The sequence below is a fragment of the Grammomys surdaster genome, unplaced genomic scaffold (assembly GCF_004785775.1).
Source record: "Grammomys surdaster isolate TR1022 unplaced genomic scaffold, NIH_TR_1.0 223, whole genome shotgun sequence".
Taxonomy (NCBI): Eukaryota; Metazoa; Chordata; class Mammalia; order Rodentia; family Muridae; genus Grammomys; species Grammomys surdaster.
This window is the reverse complement of record NW_021604668.1, coordinates 1,877,412-1,890,681: the sequence shown is the minus strand read 5'-3', so window position 1 is coordinate 1,890,681 and position 13,270 is coordinate 1,877,412. Positions and strand designations below refer to the sequence as shown.

At 40.3% G+C, this 13,270-nt stretch overlaps 1 protein-coding gene across 1 annotated transcript in view; it reads right to left on the bottom strand.

Moving 5' to 3' along the window:
• Dnah11 (dynein axonemal heavy chain 11) overlaps positions 1–13,270 on the bottom strand; it is a 291,537-nt gene that overhangs the window by 52,226 nt on the left and 226,041 nt on the right. The gene's annotated exons all lie outside the window — the stretch shown is intronic.

The following is a 13,270-nucleotide window of genomic DNA, read 5'->3' as shown; positions in this document are numbered from 1 at the left end:
CTTCTGATTGTATGGGCATCTTGTTACTGATCATTGCCAAATATATAAGCTTTTGGACAAGTTAAGCATTAGAGTCTCATTTTCCTACTAGGCCCGTGTGGATGGCAGGATGGTCTGGGCAATGTGTGTCTTCTTGTGGAGACAGAGTGGAAGATTGGCAGAGCTTCCATATTGACATCTCGTGGGTGACAGCACTGGTGTTTCTGGCTGGCCATTTCTAGCTGCAGCACGCATGTGGCCTCCAGCAAAGAAACAGGGCAGCTGAGCTAGGCAGAGCTGCCTCAGCTTAGATAGTTGGCTTGGCTGGCAGCCGATTTAAATAATTACTACAACAAGGGGATATAAATATCATCATGAAGACAAACAAGAAGGGGCCACAAAGGACAATGCAGCATAGGATTCTGGTGATATGGACTGTTCAGGACAAGCAGATTATCAGTTTACCCACCAAACCTTTGCCACACAAAAGACATGAAGAGATCAAAGACCTGCCCTTGAAAAGATGAGCAAAGAATCTAATAGGCTCTGTTCCACGGAAGTGTAGAAGTATCTAAGAAGCCCCCAAATGATGAAAAAGGAGGGTAAACTAATTGAGAGCCTGGGAGAGCTCAAGGCCATATAAAGAATTACAGTAAAAGCTAAATTAGCTTTGGTATGTGTGGTGTGTACATGTTTATGTGTGTTCTCATGGTCTACCAGACAAACAAACCACCAACATCACAGGCAATTTACTTTTGGAAGCAAGCTGCAGACCTCAAATTCCTATCTTTTTGAAAACCAACAGGATCTCACAAGGCAAATCCCACCCCTGACTCCTGCATGGGCTGTGGTCAAAGTTTAGGTAAAATAAAACATGTGCAATGTCACAGTCAATCTAGGTGTGTCAAATGTGAAAGCCATATCATGGATTTCATGATTAGTACTGGAGTCACACCCCCAAGATATCACATTATGTCATGCAATAACCCCAGATTAAAAAAAATATCTCAAAATGAAATACTTCTGGTTCTAGTATCTCAATTGAAAGACATTGTGCCTGCAGATAATGTTTAGGCCTCAGCAAGAAATCTCTCTAGAGCAGAAATTGTTGTCAAAGGATCTGATTTCATCAGTTCTGTGGATGTCTCCCTCTATCATATGTTCTCATTGTTTCGAACCTTGTTCTTCACTCATGGGTCACACCTTGGCAGGCTACTGGCTTACTTTTTCTCTAGAGGATCATATCAGTTAGTGTGGTAGTATGATTTCTGCTAAAAACCCACACTAACCAGTGGTTCTGATCATTCACTACAAATAACCTCTCTTTAGGTTTTCAAGGACAATTCAGAAGAAAGACCAATATTAAGCATGGACATCTCATGATGTCATTATTAGACACAAAGGATGCTTTAGTTGGGTAAATATTTAGCCAAATATCTGCTTTACAGCAAGTGCACTGTAATGTACTCATAGTCAACTCTGTATCTCTCTTGTGTACCTATGTGCATTACGAGGCATTTGCAAATGAAGAACCAGAGTATATATCTACTTTTTCCAGGTCTGACATTTTCCCTGTGAGGAGAGGGGCTGTGGAGATGGTTTAGGTAGCAAAGTGCTCTTTGTGCACATAAAGATACCTGTGCGGTGCATGCCTGTACAACTAGCACTGGGGATACAGAAAGTGAATGAACCCTGAGGCTTGCTGACAAGCCAGCTAGATGAATTTGTGAACTCTGGGATCAGTCTTAAAAAAATAGAGGTGGCAAGCAATTGGAGGCAATGCTCAGTATCAAATTCTTGTCTCCACATGAGGGCACATACATATGTGCATATGTATATACACATACACTAAATAATAAATTTTAAAAGAGAAAATAGTTACTAGAGATGGTAGTCGTGCTGTGGAAGAGAACTGCCTACAAACTGGTTTTTTACACCTTGCTTGGAAGCATCATTTGATAGTTTTAGGTTTCCTGGGGACAGTAAATTATCCTCAATTGGGGTGTTTATGATCTATGAAAGGCAAAAATTGCATAATGACACAGTTGGTTTTATCATTGCTGCTAGGTTAATTTTTGGTTAATCTCCTGTCTGGGAAAATTAAACAGACTGTTAACACTCTTTTCTGATTTGAGGACTCTAAACCACAACAGCATTAACCAGAGGGGTGGAGAAGCAGACAGACAAATGTCACTGCTTCTGTGAACAGCTGGAACCCCAAGGTTGACTTCTGATATTCAAGGCTGCTGTGGCTCACTGGAGCTCTGGCAAGTGGCACAGAAGTAGGAAGTGCAGACTTTTGCTTAAAGCAAAGTCTATCTGAAGTTGTTTCCTGCCCTGCTACCCTCAAGAACAGAATATTCTTTTATCCCCTCACAGTGAGATTCACAGGTGGGAGGAACTTCCGAATCTGGGGTACAGTTGCCCATGGAGGGCATTATTTTTACACTTTCCCAAGGGAGTTAGCTACCCTTCACCTTCTAGCTGGATGAGATTGGCTGGTTTGGAAGCTAGAGACTTATTAGGACAGCTCAGAACTGAACTGAAATGGTTTTTTCCCAGGGCAAACACTATGGGCTAATTGGCCAGGACATGGGTTAAGTCAAGGGCATTCTGGTTCACCTTGCTGAGTGGTAACTTTAGAGCAAGCCTAACTCCTCTAGATTCTTCTTTTTATGGACCCAAAGAGTTCATGACTTGCCCAAGGTCCTTGTTGCTTGGCAGAGCTGGGATTACTAAGACCCTGGTCTCTGGACACCTAGTGTAAAATCTATTTCACTGTATCTCATTGCAGGCTAATTTGTGTTCATAGAGGCTGACTGCAATGTCTCTGTTAACCTATTTAGCTGCTGATAACAAGGGAGCATAAAAGATACAGCTGAATTGGGACTAATCTGAGGCAGCTAGAGGAAAAACAGACAGGGCTCAGAGCACACGGCCAGCTGATCTTTGCTTAGAAATTCTGTTGTTTATGAAGGAAAACGGCTATGATTATTCAAGTACCTAAGCCTAATCTAGGATCTGTAATTTCTAGTAACTATATTTGCTATATGAGTTATTTAATTTATATCTTTTAAAAATAATTCCTTGCTGAAATGTAAAATACTTACTCTAAACACCCACAGGTAAGTGTAGCCCCCTCACTCGTCAATGAAGTTTCTCTTTGCAATGGAGGAAGATCCATACAGAAAGCCATAACTGGCCAAAATGCAGAAAGCATCTGATGATGGATTACACAGCCCCAGTGGATAGATACATCTACAACTCAATTCCTGATACTGATGCTTGCAAACTGTCACAGAAGAGGGTTCAGAAAGATTTAAGAGCCAGAGAACCAGGAAATCTGCTATGAGATTATATCTCCTAACAGTGACAAGGAAGCTTCACTTAAGTAGTTCAGTGACATGGCTGCTCAAACAAGGCCTAAACACACACAGCACCAACAGTCATGCTAACACGGAAGGGGAAACTCACAGAGCTCCCACGTAGTCAAGAACTACAGACATCTGGGGGGGGGGGGGATGCTAAGAGTAGGAGAAATCATTTTCCCCAGGGCCGAGCCTCTAGAAAGGTTGTCCAGTACCAAGGGATCAGTTCTGAAGTCACATACGTACAAGCGACACTAAATGAATTCACCAGGGTATGTTTATGTATTTAGGCCGCGTGTGTGTCAATGACAAAGAAACAGAGGCTGTGAATTTGAGAGGAAGTGGGGTTGGAGAGACATGGAAGGGGCTGGAGGGAGGATGGGGAAGACAGAAATGATACAATGAAGCTGGTAATGGATACAAGGTTTGAAAGACTGTTTCTTTAGTTCTAATTATGTCATAGTTCCTTGGTTTGGGTCGTGGATAAAATAAAAATATATTGCTACTGAAAGTGTAAGGTCTAATGTGTTTAAGCTTCATATCTCAGTGCCTACTCTAACTGTATTTAAGCTCTTAATGAGTTGAATACATTTTGTTTCTGGTTAACTTTGGTGTATGATGGTTTTACTTATTTGCAGATTTTTTATAATAAATTTTATAAAAGCTAAAAAAAGAATATGAGGAATATCACAGAACATTCTAGACCATGCTCTCTAGAGCTACTGTCTTCTGAATTTCAGTCTCAAGTGTTATTATTGCTCTCAAATCATCTCCATCCTGATTTTTGAATTAAAATTATTCTTCTTTTCTTCAGGAAAAAAACATTTAAAACAAACAAACAAACAAAAAACAAAAAACATGCATGTACTGGCTGGTTTTGTGTCAATTTCACATAAGCTAGAGTCACAAGAAAGGAACTTCAGTTGAGGAAATGCCTCCATGAGATCCAGCTGTAAGGCATTTTCTCAATTAGTGATTGACAGAGGAGGGCTATCCTTGGGCTAGTGGTCCTGGGTTCTATAAGAAAGCTGGCTGTGTAAACCATGGGGGAAGCAAGCCAGTAACGAGCACTCCTCCATGGCCTCTGCATCACCTCCAGCCTCCAGGTTCCAGCCTTGTGTGAGTTCCTTTGGTGATGAACAGCAATATGGAAATGTAAGCTGAATAAACCCTTTCCTACCCAACATGTTTTTTGGTCATGGTGTTCCCTTGCAGCGACAGAAACCCTAACCAAGATAGTGGCCATCTCCCCCTCCTCCTGCCTCCCTCCTTCCCCCACCCTCCTTCTTCTTTCTTTCTTTTAGAGACAGGATCTCACCTTGTACCCCTGGCTCCTCTAGAACTCTCTATGTAGACCAAGATAGCCTGGAACTGATAAATCTCTGCCTGAAAGTGAGCACATTAAAAGTGCTCATCACCATTCCTGGCAGAATAAGGAGTCCCGATCTCGGAGATGCACATCTGCAAACCAAGGGAGTGTCTTAAATTTACTGGAGCCATTTTCCAGACAGCACCATTACAGCTGAAACCTATCTGTTTTGAATGACAGAAACCTTAACAGATCTCTGATGTGACCCAGTATTCTGAGTACTAAAGCAAATGCCATCACTAATTTTTTTATAGTCATCTAATACCAAACGCGGAAAGTAGCATAATTTGTTTACAGTAAAGATGGGCTTAAAGATGGGCTTCAGAGGCACATCCATGCCTTTCCTAGGAGTGGCTGCAGATGGACTCTTTCAAAAGGATTTGTAGTATTTGAGGTTTGGAGAGGAACTGCCTAAAGATATTGTGTAGTATTCTATAGCTGGTTCTCTTTCTAATTTGGACAATTCAGATAAAGATAGAAGTTAGGTTTTATGGTAAATAAATAATAGAGCCCCGCTACTTGAGCGTAAAAGCACACTCCAGAGAAGAAATCAACTTTCAATGGACATCTAAAAGCCTTCCGGTTCACCCTGCTGTTTAAAATGAGTGCCTGCAGCTACTGCTGAGAGTGTAGCCAAAAAGCTCAGGTGTGTGGTGCCGAGCGCTAAGCCGTAACTTAGCAACCGCAGCAGGAAGGGCGGTGCTCCTTGGTCAATCCCAGTTCTTCCCGAAACGCTTTGGGCTGAAAGGTTCACAGCTGGCGAACCCTAAACGGGAGGAATGAAGGCCCAGGAGGAACAGAAGTGAGTTTATCTTCTCGCTCCTTCACACAAGTGAGCGCAGATAGCCAGTGTGCCCCTGTACGTAAAAGATGACTTCAATGGGAATTTCAAAACGAAGCAAAAAAGATGTTTTAGAACTCTAGGAAACACTTCATAAAAGAACAAAAATCAAAAATCAAGCTAAAAGAAAATTACCTCCTTGGAATAAATGCACGCAAGCATGTGGATGGACAGAGATGTGGGCGGCGCACACACACACACACACACACACACCCCTACCATATTGAAATACTATAGCACAGTGCCAAAACTAAGAGATTCTGGGTTCATTAATGTTGGTTTAGAGCAGAGTTTCTCAACCTGTGGGTCATGACCCCTTTGTAAAACTATTTCCAAAAATATTTGCATTATGATTCATAACAATAGCAAAATTACAGTTATTAAGTAGCGACAAAAATAATTTAGTGATTGGGGGGGGTCATACAACATGAGTTACTGTATGAAAGGGTCATAAACCAATGTTTGAGAGGATTGCTTTTCCGAAAAAGAATCCAAAGTGTTCTGTTTCTTTTAAATCTGTTGCAGGGTTTGCTAATCATTTTCAGATAAAATCTAAGAGCCAGATCCTGTGACATCGAGTCATGCCCACAACACCCTTGTATGACACTTTATATTTCCTTTTATAAACTGGACTAAGGTTCAGAATGGAAAAGGTGTTGTAGTGTTTTTCCTGACAATAAAAGCTTTATTTTGACGTTAGAGGGTAGGGGAGACTAGATCCTGATTATTGGATTATTATAGGCTAAATTATTGGAAAGCAAGAATGAATTCACAAAGAGGGTCTTACTCAAGACTCCTTCAGACAGACCTACAGTTAAACATGACACAATTATTCTACCACCAATATAACATTTAATAACTGGAAACTGGCTGACAAGGCAATTTTTATTAATGTTACCACCACTGTGAGGAAAGCCAGTCATTATAAAACAAATGCCAACAAAAGTTGTCTCCTTTTTTACTATATTATGTTGGTAAAATGAAAATTTATATCAGATAGGTGATACATCTGTTAACCAATATTGAGTTTCTTTCTAAGACAGATTATTGTTAAAAGAATATATGGGGAGCAAATACAGGAAGAAGTAAAACTTATCTTTAAAAAATATTTATATCCTGAGAAACAAACAAACATTCATCTTGCTGTGAGGTTGCTCTGAGTAAGATTAAAGTTCAGAACTGACTTCCATAATACTTGTGGGGATTTAAAAGATTAAAGTGATATAATTTTTATAAAGATGCTTCACAGTTCAGCAACTTCTCTAATATGTAAGCCAGTAAATTTGCTTTGGGGAAAAAAATACATGTTGATAAATCTTCCCAGATATGTTTTCTGTCGATTGATACGTTAAGATATATTTTAAATGAAATTAGGATTGTCTGGAGTTAGATGGATTTAATTATTTGTAATTATCCATCTGTTGTCAGCCTATGGCCCTTTTATGGCAGGTATCTACAGTGTGGGTCAGGTTCAACTGTATATCTTCTCAAACACAGATTTAATGCACTATTGATGAAACCATTACTCGAACCAAATTAAAGTCTAGGCTGATGTATTGGCCTACGGGGAGCTGTCAGACATGAAAGGAGTAATTAGTATTCATTACTTCATACTCCACAACATTCCAATTTTTAATGGACTTCAACTTTTAGACTATACTGTATCTATCACAAACATTTCACATGCATTTATTATTAGCAAAATAAATAAATAAATAAACTAACAGTGTTCTTAAATACCCCTTCCCAAATAAATGACTAAAATAAATTCAAACACTATTCGTAGTTGAGAACTTTGTGGCTTTGGCACTCTCGGCCGAAGGATAAACACATGGTTCCTCCTGTCCCAGGGATTGTGACAAAGGATTGTTAAGGAATGTTATAGCTTTGAGATACTTATAAATTCTCCCGCCTCATTTTTAAAATTTTAACACCATCTTGTCTTTGAACTACAAAGAAAAACATAGAGACTGATATAGAAATAGAAGAAACAGGCACGTGAGCAAAATGTTCCAGAAAGCAAGATCTACTGACAAATTTACAAATGTGAGTTAATTTGGGAGAGACCAAAGCGATGCCCACACATTCCCGGTCCTGTTGCGTTACGTGGTCACGTCTCTCTACACAGACCATGTCCCGTTCCCCCCATAATCACTTTCTCTTACATTATCTTCTCTCAATTTTCACTTATTGAATTAAGTAAAAACAATTCATTCTTTTGCAGGTCTATTCTGTTTCCATATTCCCTGCAAGCTCTCATATACGAGGATATATTTTTTTAAAGTTCCCTATCTTAAAAATGTGAGTTAAATGAAGCAACAAAAATTTACTCTGTTCTAAATACGTCATCGGGTGGAGACAATATGATCTCTAAAATATTAAGAGTTTGTTGTTCCAAGTACTTCTTAATCTCTAGTTGAGAAAAAAACTACTCTCAGAACAGGGGCACCTATAGATTTTTCATTTCAAAGCAAGAGTAGAGATACTGTAAAAGGTGGGAGTGGTCCCTCGTAGGAAGTGGTAGTTAAGAATATTACAGATAGGAATCTTTTGTATTGTAAAAACAGCTAGAGTGGTTTTTCCTTTTGGCTCTCTGACAGACATCATAATTATATATTACCAATGAGAAAACAAGCACTTACAAAGTTTGGAAAACCAAGTGATATCTTTGTGTGTGTTACCTTGTGTGTGTATGTGTGCATGTGTATGTTCTCATAAACATGTGTACATGTGCACATGTAGAGGTCAGAAATCAACTTGTCTTCCTTAATAGCGTTCCACCTTAGTTTTGAAGCCGAGTCTCTCACTGAGCCTGGAACTCAGCAATGATTTAGCCAACAAGCTCCATTCTTCTGCTTCTGACTCCCCAGCTCTGAGATTGTGGGCATGCGCTGCTAAACCTCGCTTTCATGGGTTCTGAAGACTGAATGTAGGTCCAGCAAGCACTTTCCTGACTAAGCCATCTCTCCCAGACCCATGGCATTAGCTTTTGAGGCTAACATACATAGACTTTATAACACAACTATTCCATCCCCAAGAGCAAACTTGGAAGATCCTTTCATGATGTTTGTAACATGCATGTAGGAATAATCTATAATATTTGGAGTTGTGTAGCTTCTAATATAAAAAAGAAATAAATGAAACCAAATGCCCAGCAATACAGGGAAAATGACAATATTGAACACTGTAATAATGAAATGGGAAGGCAGTGCAGAGCTCACTGGAAGAGGATTTGCTTAAGATGTACAAGGTCCTGAGCTGGGTCTTCAGTACTATAAAAAAAAATTATAAAGGAGAAGATATTAAGGGATACTCTATAGCCAAAAGCAATAAGTAAATCTAAGAATGAAGCATCAAATAAAAAAAAAATCAAGTCCCATTTAAACTGCATATGGTTCGATGGACTCTTTATACAGTCCCAAATCAAACAAAGCTGAGATGTATAGCATTTGTGATCACACACACATGATGACAAGATTATTGTTAATAATGAGATGTTCAGCAAAATGCAAACTTCTTGATTGCTCTTGGAAGAGGAGGCAGAATAGGAAAGGGGAGGGGGCAAGTGGCTTGAAGGAGTCAGCGATAATGCAAATTGCAGTTGCATACTGACTACCATGCTTTTAAAAGGAGTTACAGAGAGTTGTAAGCTGCCATGTGGGTGCTGGGAATTGAACTGAGTCCTCAGAAAGAGCAGACAGTGCTCTTAACAGCTGAGCTGTATCTCCGGCTCATATACTCTAGATTTCATAAGTAGCATCATTAAGTACTAAAAGTTTAAAAAACAAAACTCAAAGTTATTTCTTCCAGGAATGATTAAAATATCGTGGAATGTAGAGACACCCTTTATCCTCAACCTTTTGCAGATCAATCGCTTTACAGGTTAATCTGTGATTACCTTACATTCCTGACACCAAAAGACAATGTCCTACCTCAGGGGCTGAGGCTTCAACCAGTTAATGCTCACAGTCAGCCACATCTTATTCCTATCACTACTGGTTAAGTAGTCAAAGCAAAGAATATACATTGAATATGTATGTTGAGGTCAGGCTACGGCCTGTGGTAAGTTTGTCCATATTGTATAAAGCAGTGATTTTTTTTTTTCATCAGGCTTTGCCCTAGGAGACTCCATTATATAGGCAGCTTTTGACTCCACTTTGAGAAGGATGACCACAGCCTCTGGGTGGCCTCAGAAACTAGGACTATCTAGTAACATCCAACACAGACTGGGAAAAAGAATCCTTTGAATTTGTTGGGGTGTATTGAGAATGTAGGGGGACATGGGTATGTTAAAATTACATCAGGAAAACCATATCCAATAGCTTATTGAATATACCAGACTAAGAAGAGGTGTAACCCCCTCACTCGAACCCCTGCAAAGTGATGGACATCTAACACCGTGATGGCACAGTCCCCCTCACAGCAACCTACCATCTGGTACCTGGTACGACAGTAACAGGGTGAGGGCTCCTCACTCAACTGCCTGCCTTGACCATTACCTTTGACATTTGCACTTCGGGACCTGGCCATGAATGGTTGTTTCCTGTTTCCAACTGGTTTTCTGCTCTGGACCCAGTTTGGCCTTTCACTAAGTGGCAGAAATCTGCAGCTTCTCTCTCAGCCCTGTTTCCAGCAGGCCCAGCAGCAGCCCCTCCCCACAGTGGTCTGATCTCTTATCTCATCAGTATAGACTCTGTCAGCCACTTCTGAAACCTCTCGGACCCTGTTAGAGCCTTTTAAACTTGTATTTGTTCAGCAGCTCATATGTGTGGATGCAGATATATTTACTGTGTGCTGCACCATATGAGAGTTAACATTGGTAAATAAGACTGGAATAAAATAGCCTGCATTCACCTCAGCCAAGCTATCAAGGGAGACTGATTCTATTATGTCACGGAAGCTGCTAAACCTTATCAAGTTACTGTTTTTCAATAAATTCTGACATGTGGGAAGACACAAACATGGCCATCTGTTTCTGGCAGAGTGCGTTCAGGACAACATACTGTGTTCTTTGATTTTTTTTTCTTTCTCACCAGATTTAAAAACAAAACAAAACAAAATACCCAAAACCGAACACTAAAACAACAACAAAAAAACTTAAACACAGTAAAACAAGGCTAAATAGCTCACTCCCAATCAGCCACGTAGAATATAATAGACTGAGATTTGAAGCGGGCTTTCCCTCAGCACTTTTATTCCAATGCTGGATTCCAACAAGCTTCTGCAGAAGCCTCAGAGACCTTGGCCATGTTTGCACACCTAGGTCCAGACAGTGCGTTGAGCTCTGCATTAACATTCCTCCCTTTGCCAAAACCCATGGAGATGATAGAGAAGTACGCTTAGACAAGGTAAGCCCAATTCATGTTACTATGCAAGATAATTACTGAAGCAGGATAAAAAGAGCTAAAATGATAACACAGAGACGGGAAGCAGTGGAGGAAGCTAACAAGGCACAGCCCGGGACACAGAAGGGATGCTAAACAACTAATGAGCATACTGTCATCAAGAGAAAAATGTAGAATTCTTAGATTTCAAAGAGGCCAGGATTCTCTCAGCTCCTGTTTTTTGTTTTTTGTTTTTTTTTTCTCTTTATCTATTTTGGTTTTTCGAGACAGGGTTTCTCTGTATAGCCCTGGCTTGTCCTGGAACTCACTCTGTAGACCAGGCTGGCCTCGAACTCAGAAATCCGCCTGCCTCTGCCTCCCAAATGCTGGGATTAAAGGTGTGCGCCACCACCGCCCGGCAGCTCCTGGTTATTTATTTCAATATTTTTTGAGTCTTCTGCTATTTGCTTTTGAGTTGATGTTACTCAGGATCATGTCTTTGACAACTTACTAAGGTCTAGTTTAAGCACTCCAGTCAGAATTATTTTTGTTAGATTCTGTCAATGTCACCGGAGCAGGATCCACACAAATCCTCTTTCAAATAAGTTATTAGAATAAGGCACTTAGGGAAAACCCATAAATGAAAGGGAAAACCCTTTCCTCCTTTTTTTTTTTTGTAGTTACACATTGATTCTTGTTGCTTTAAAACAATTTACTGTAAATAGAGCCGCAGTCTACTGTGGCTCACAGTGTTATATAGGAATCCCACCACTGATCCTAAATATCTGTGGGCATCTCAACACTGTACATCCATCAGAAGGAAACCCAACGTCATCGAGCTGTATCAGGTACCTGCAGGAAGCAAAACCTGCTTTCTCTCCCTGTTCTGTTTTTGGTCATACATTTTTTCCTTCTTTTTATTTTGTGAAATATTTAAAAAGAAATCCTTTAGCTGACACATTTACTTGTTTTCCAGTATCCATATACCCAGACTGCCATAGTTCCAGAGATGGAGTTTTACCTTTTGGTTCCATTTTTGTCCTGGCTAGCCATTTTTTTAAAAAGGGACACAAAGTAAGTTGCCCCTCTATACAGAGATTTTACAGTGAGTTTGGAAATGAACAAAAATAAATGTATTGATCTAGAGCAAAGAGAGAGAGAGAGAGAGAGAGAGAGAGAGAGAGAGAGAGAGAGAATATGACGTAGGTTGTGCCAAGTGGCAGACATTAAACATGGGCAATTAAGGAATAGTGATGTGGCTTAGTGGGAAAAGCATGGCTGTCACTAACCCTGATGACCTCATTTGATCTTTAGGACCCACTGGTGGACAGAGACAATAGCCTCCTGCAAGAGTCCCCTGACTATTACTGACGTGTCATGGCACATGCATGCTACCCTTATCCCTAAACAGCCAAGATTTAAGAAGAAAACAACCCCAAAAGGCAGATGAGTAAGAGTTTGATCATATTCATGGCACTAATAGAAATTCACCTGAGAGGTGACAGCACCAGCTCATCTGGAAGAGTTTACTAAGAAATGCAGGTATAGCAGTGCATGCCTGCAATCCCCACACTTAGGAGGTGGTGACAGTAGAGTCAGGAGTCCAAGATCATCTAGACTATACATAGAGTATGGGACCGGCTAGGGATATAAAAGATCTGTTTCAAATAATTGAAGAAGGGGGGTGGGTGGAGAGATGACTCAGTGGTTAAGAGAACTGGCTGCTCTTCCAGAAAACCCGGGTTCTATTCCTGGCATCCACATGGCAGCTCACACCTGTCCATAACTCTACTTCCTGGGAATCTGACCCACTTACACAGACACAGAGGCAGGCAAAGACACCAATGCACATAACATAAAATAATTTTTAAAAACCAGAGAAGGGAAGGAAGGAATTAAGTGTGGTGGGAGAGATAGGAGGGGAAAGAAGATGGAGAGAGATGGAACTAAGTCTCTCCATATGGAACTGTCAATGCCAAATAACATCCAAGAAGACCTAGCAAGGCTTTCTTGTTCCCCATTTTTCTCATATGAAGAAAAGATACTCATTGATTGACTATCACTTCCCCAAATCACCCACTCTGGTAGCTTAGCTACTTCTCCATGTGGCTGTTCTGTTTACGAGTTAGCCAAAATCTGATTAGGCTCTACATTCACACAGCCAATGGCTACTTCTCTTTGGGGAATACATGCTTTAAAAGAACCTCTATCTTTCAATGACTGCCAAGAGAAGTCATTATCTCTTTCCACACACGTATTCCCACATCTCTCCGTAAATCATACAACTATTTACTTGACAGAAGACTGGAAATAACTTTTGATCTGTTCTTTTCTCTCACCAGTAATGCCCAGTTGATAATCATGGCTGATATTAACCTCTTTTTTCCCT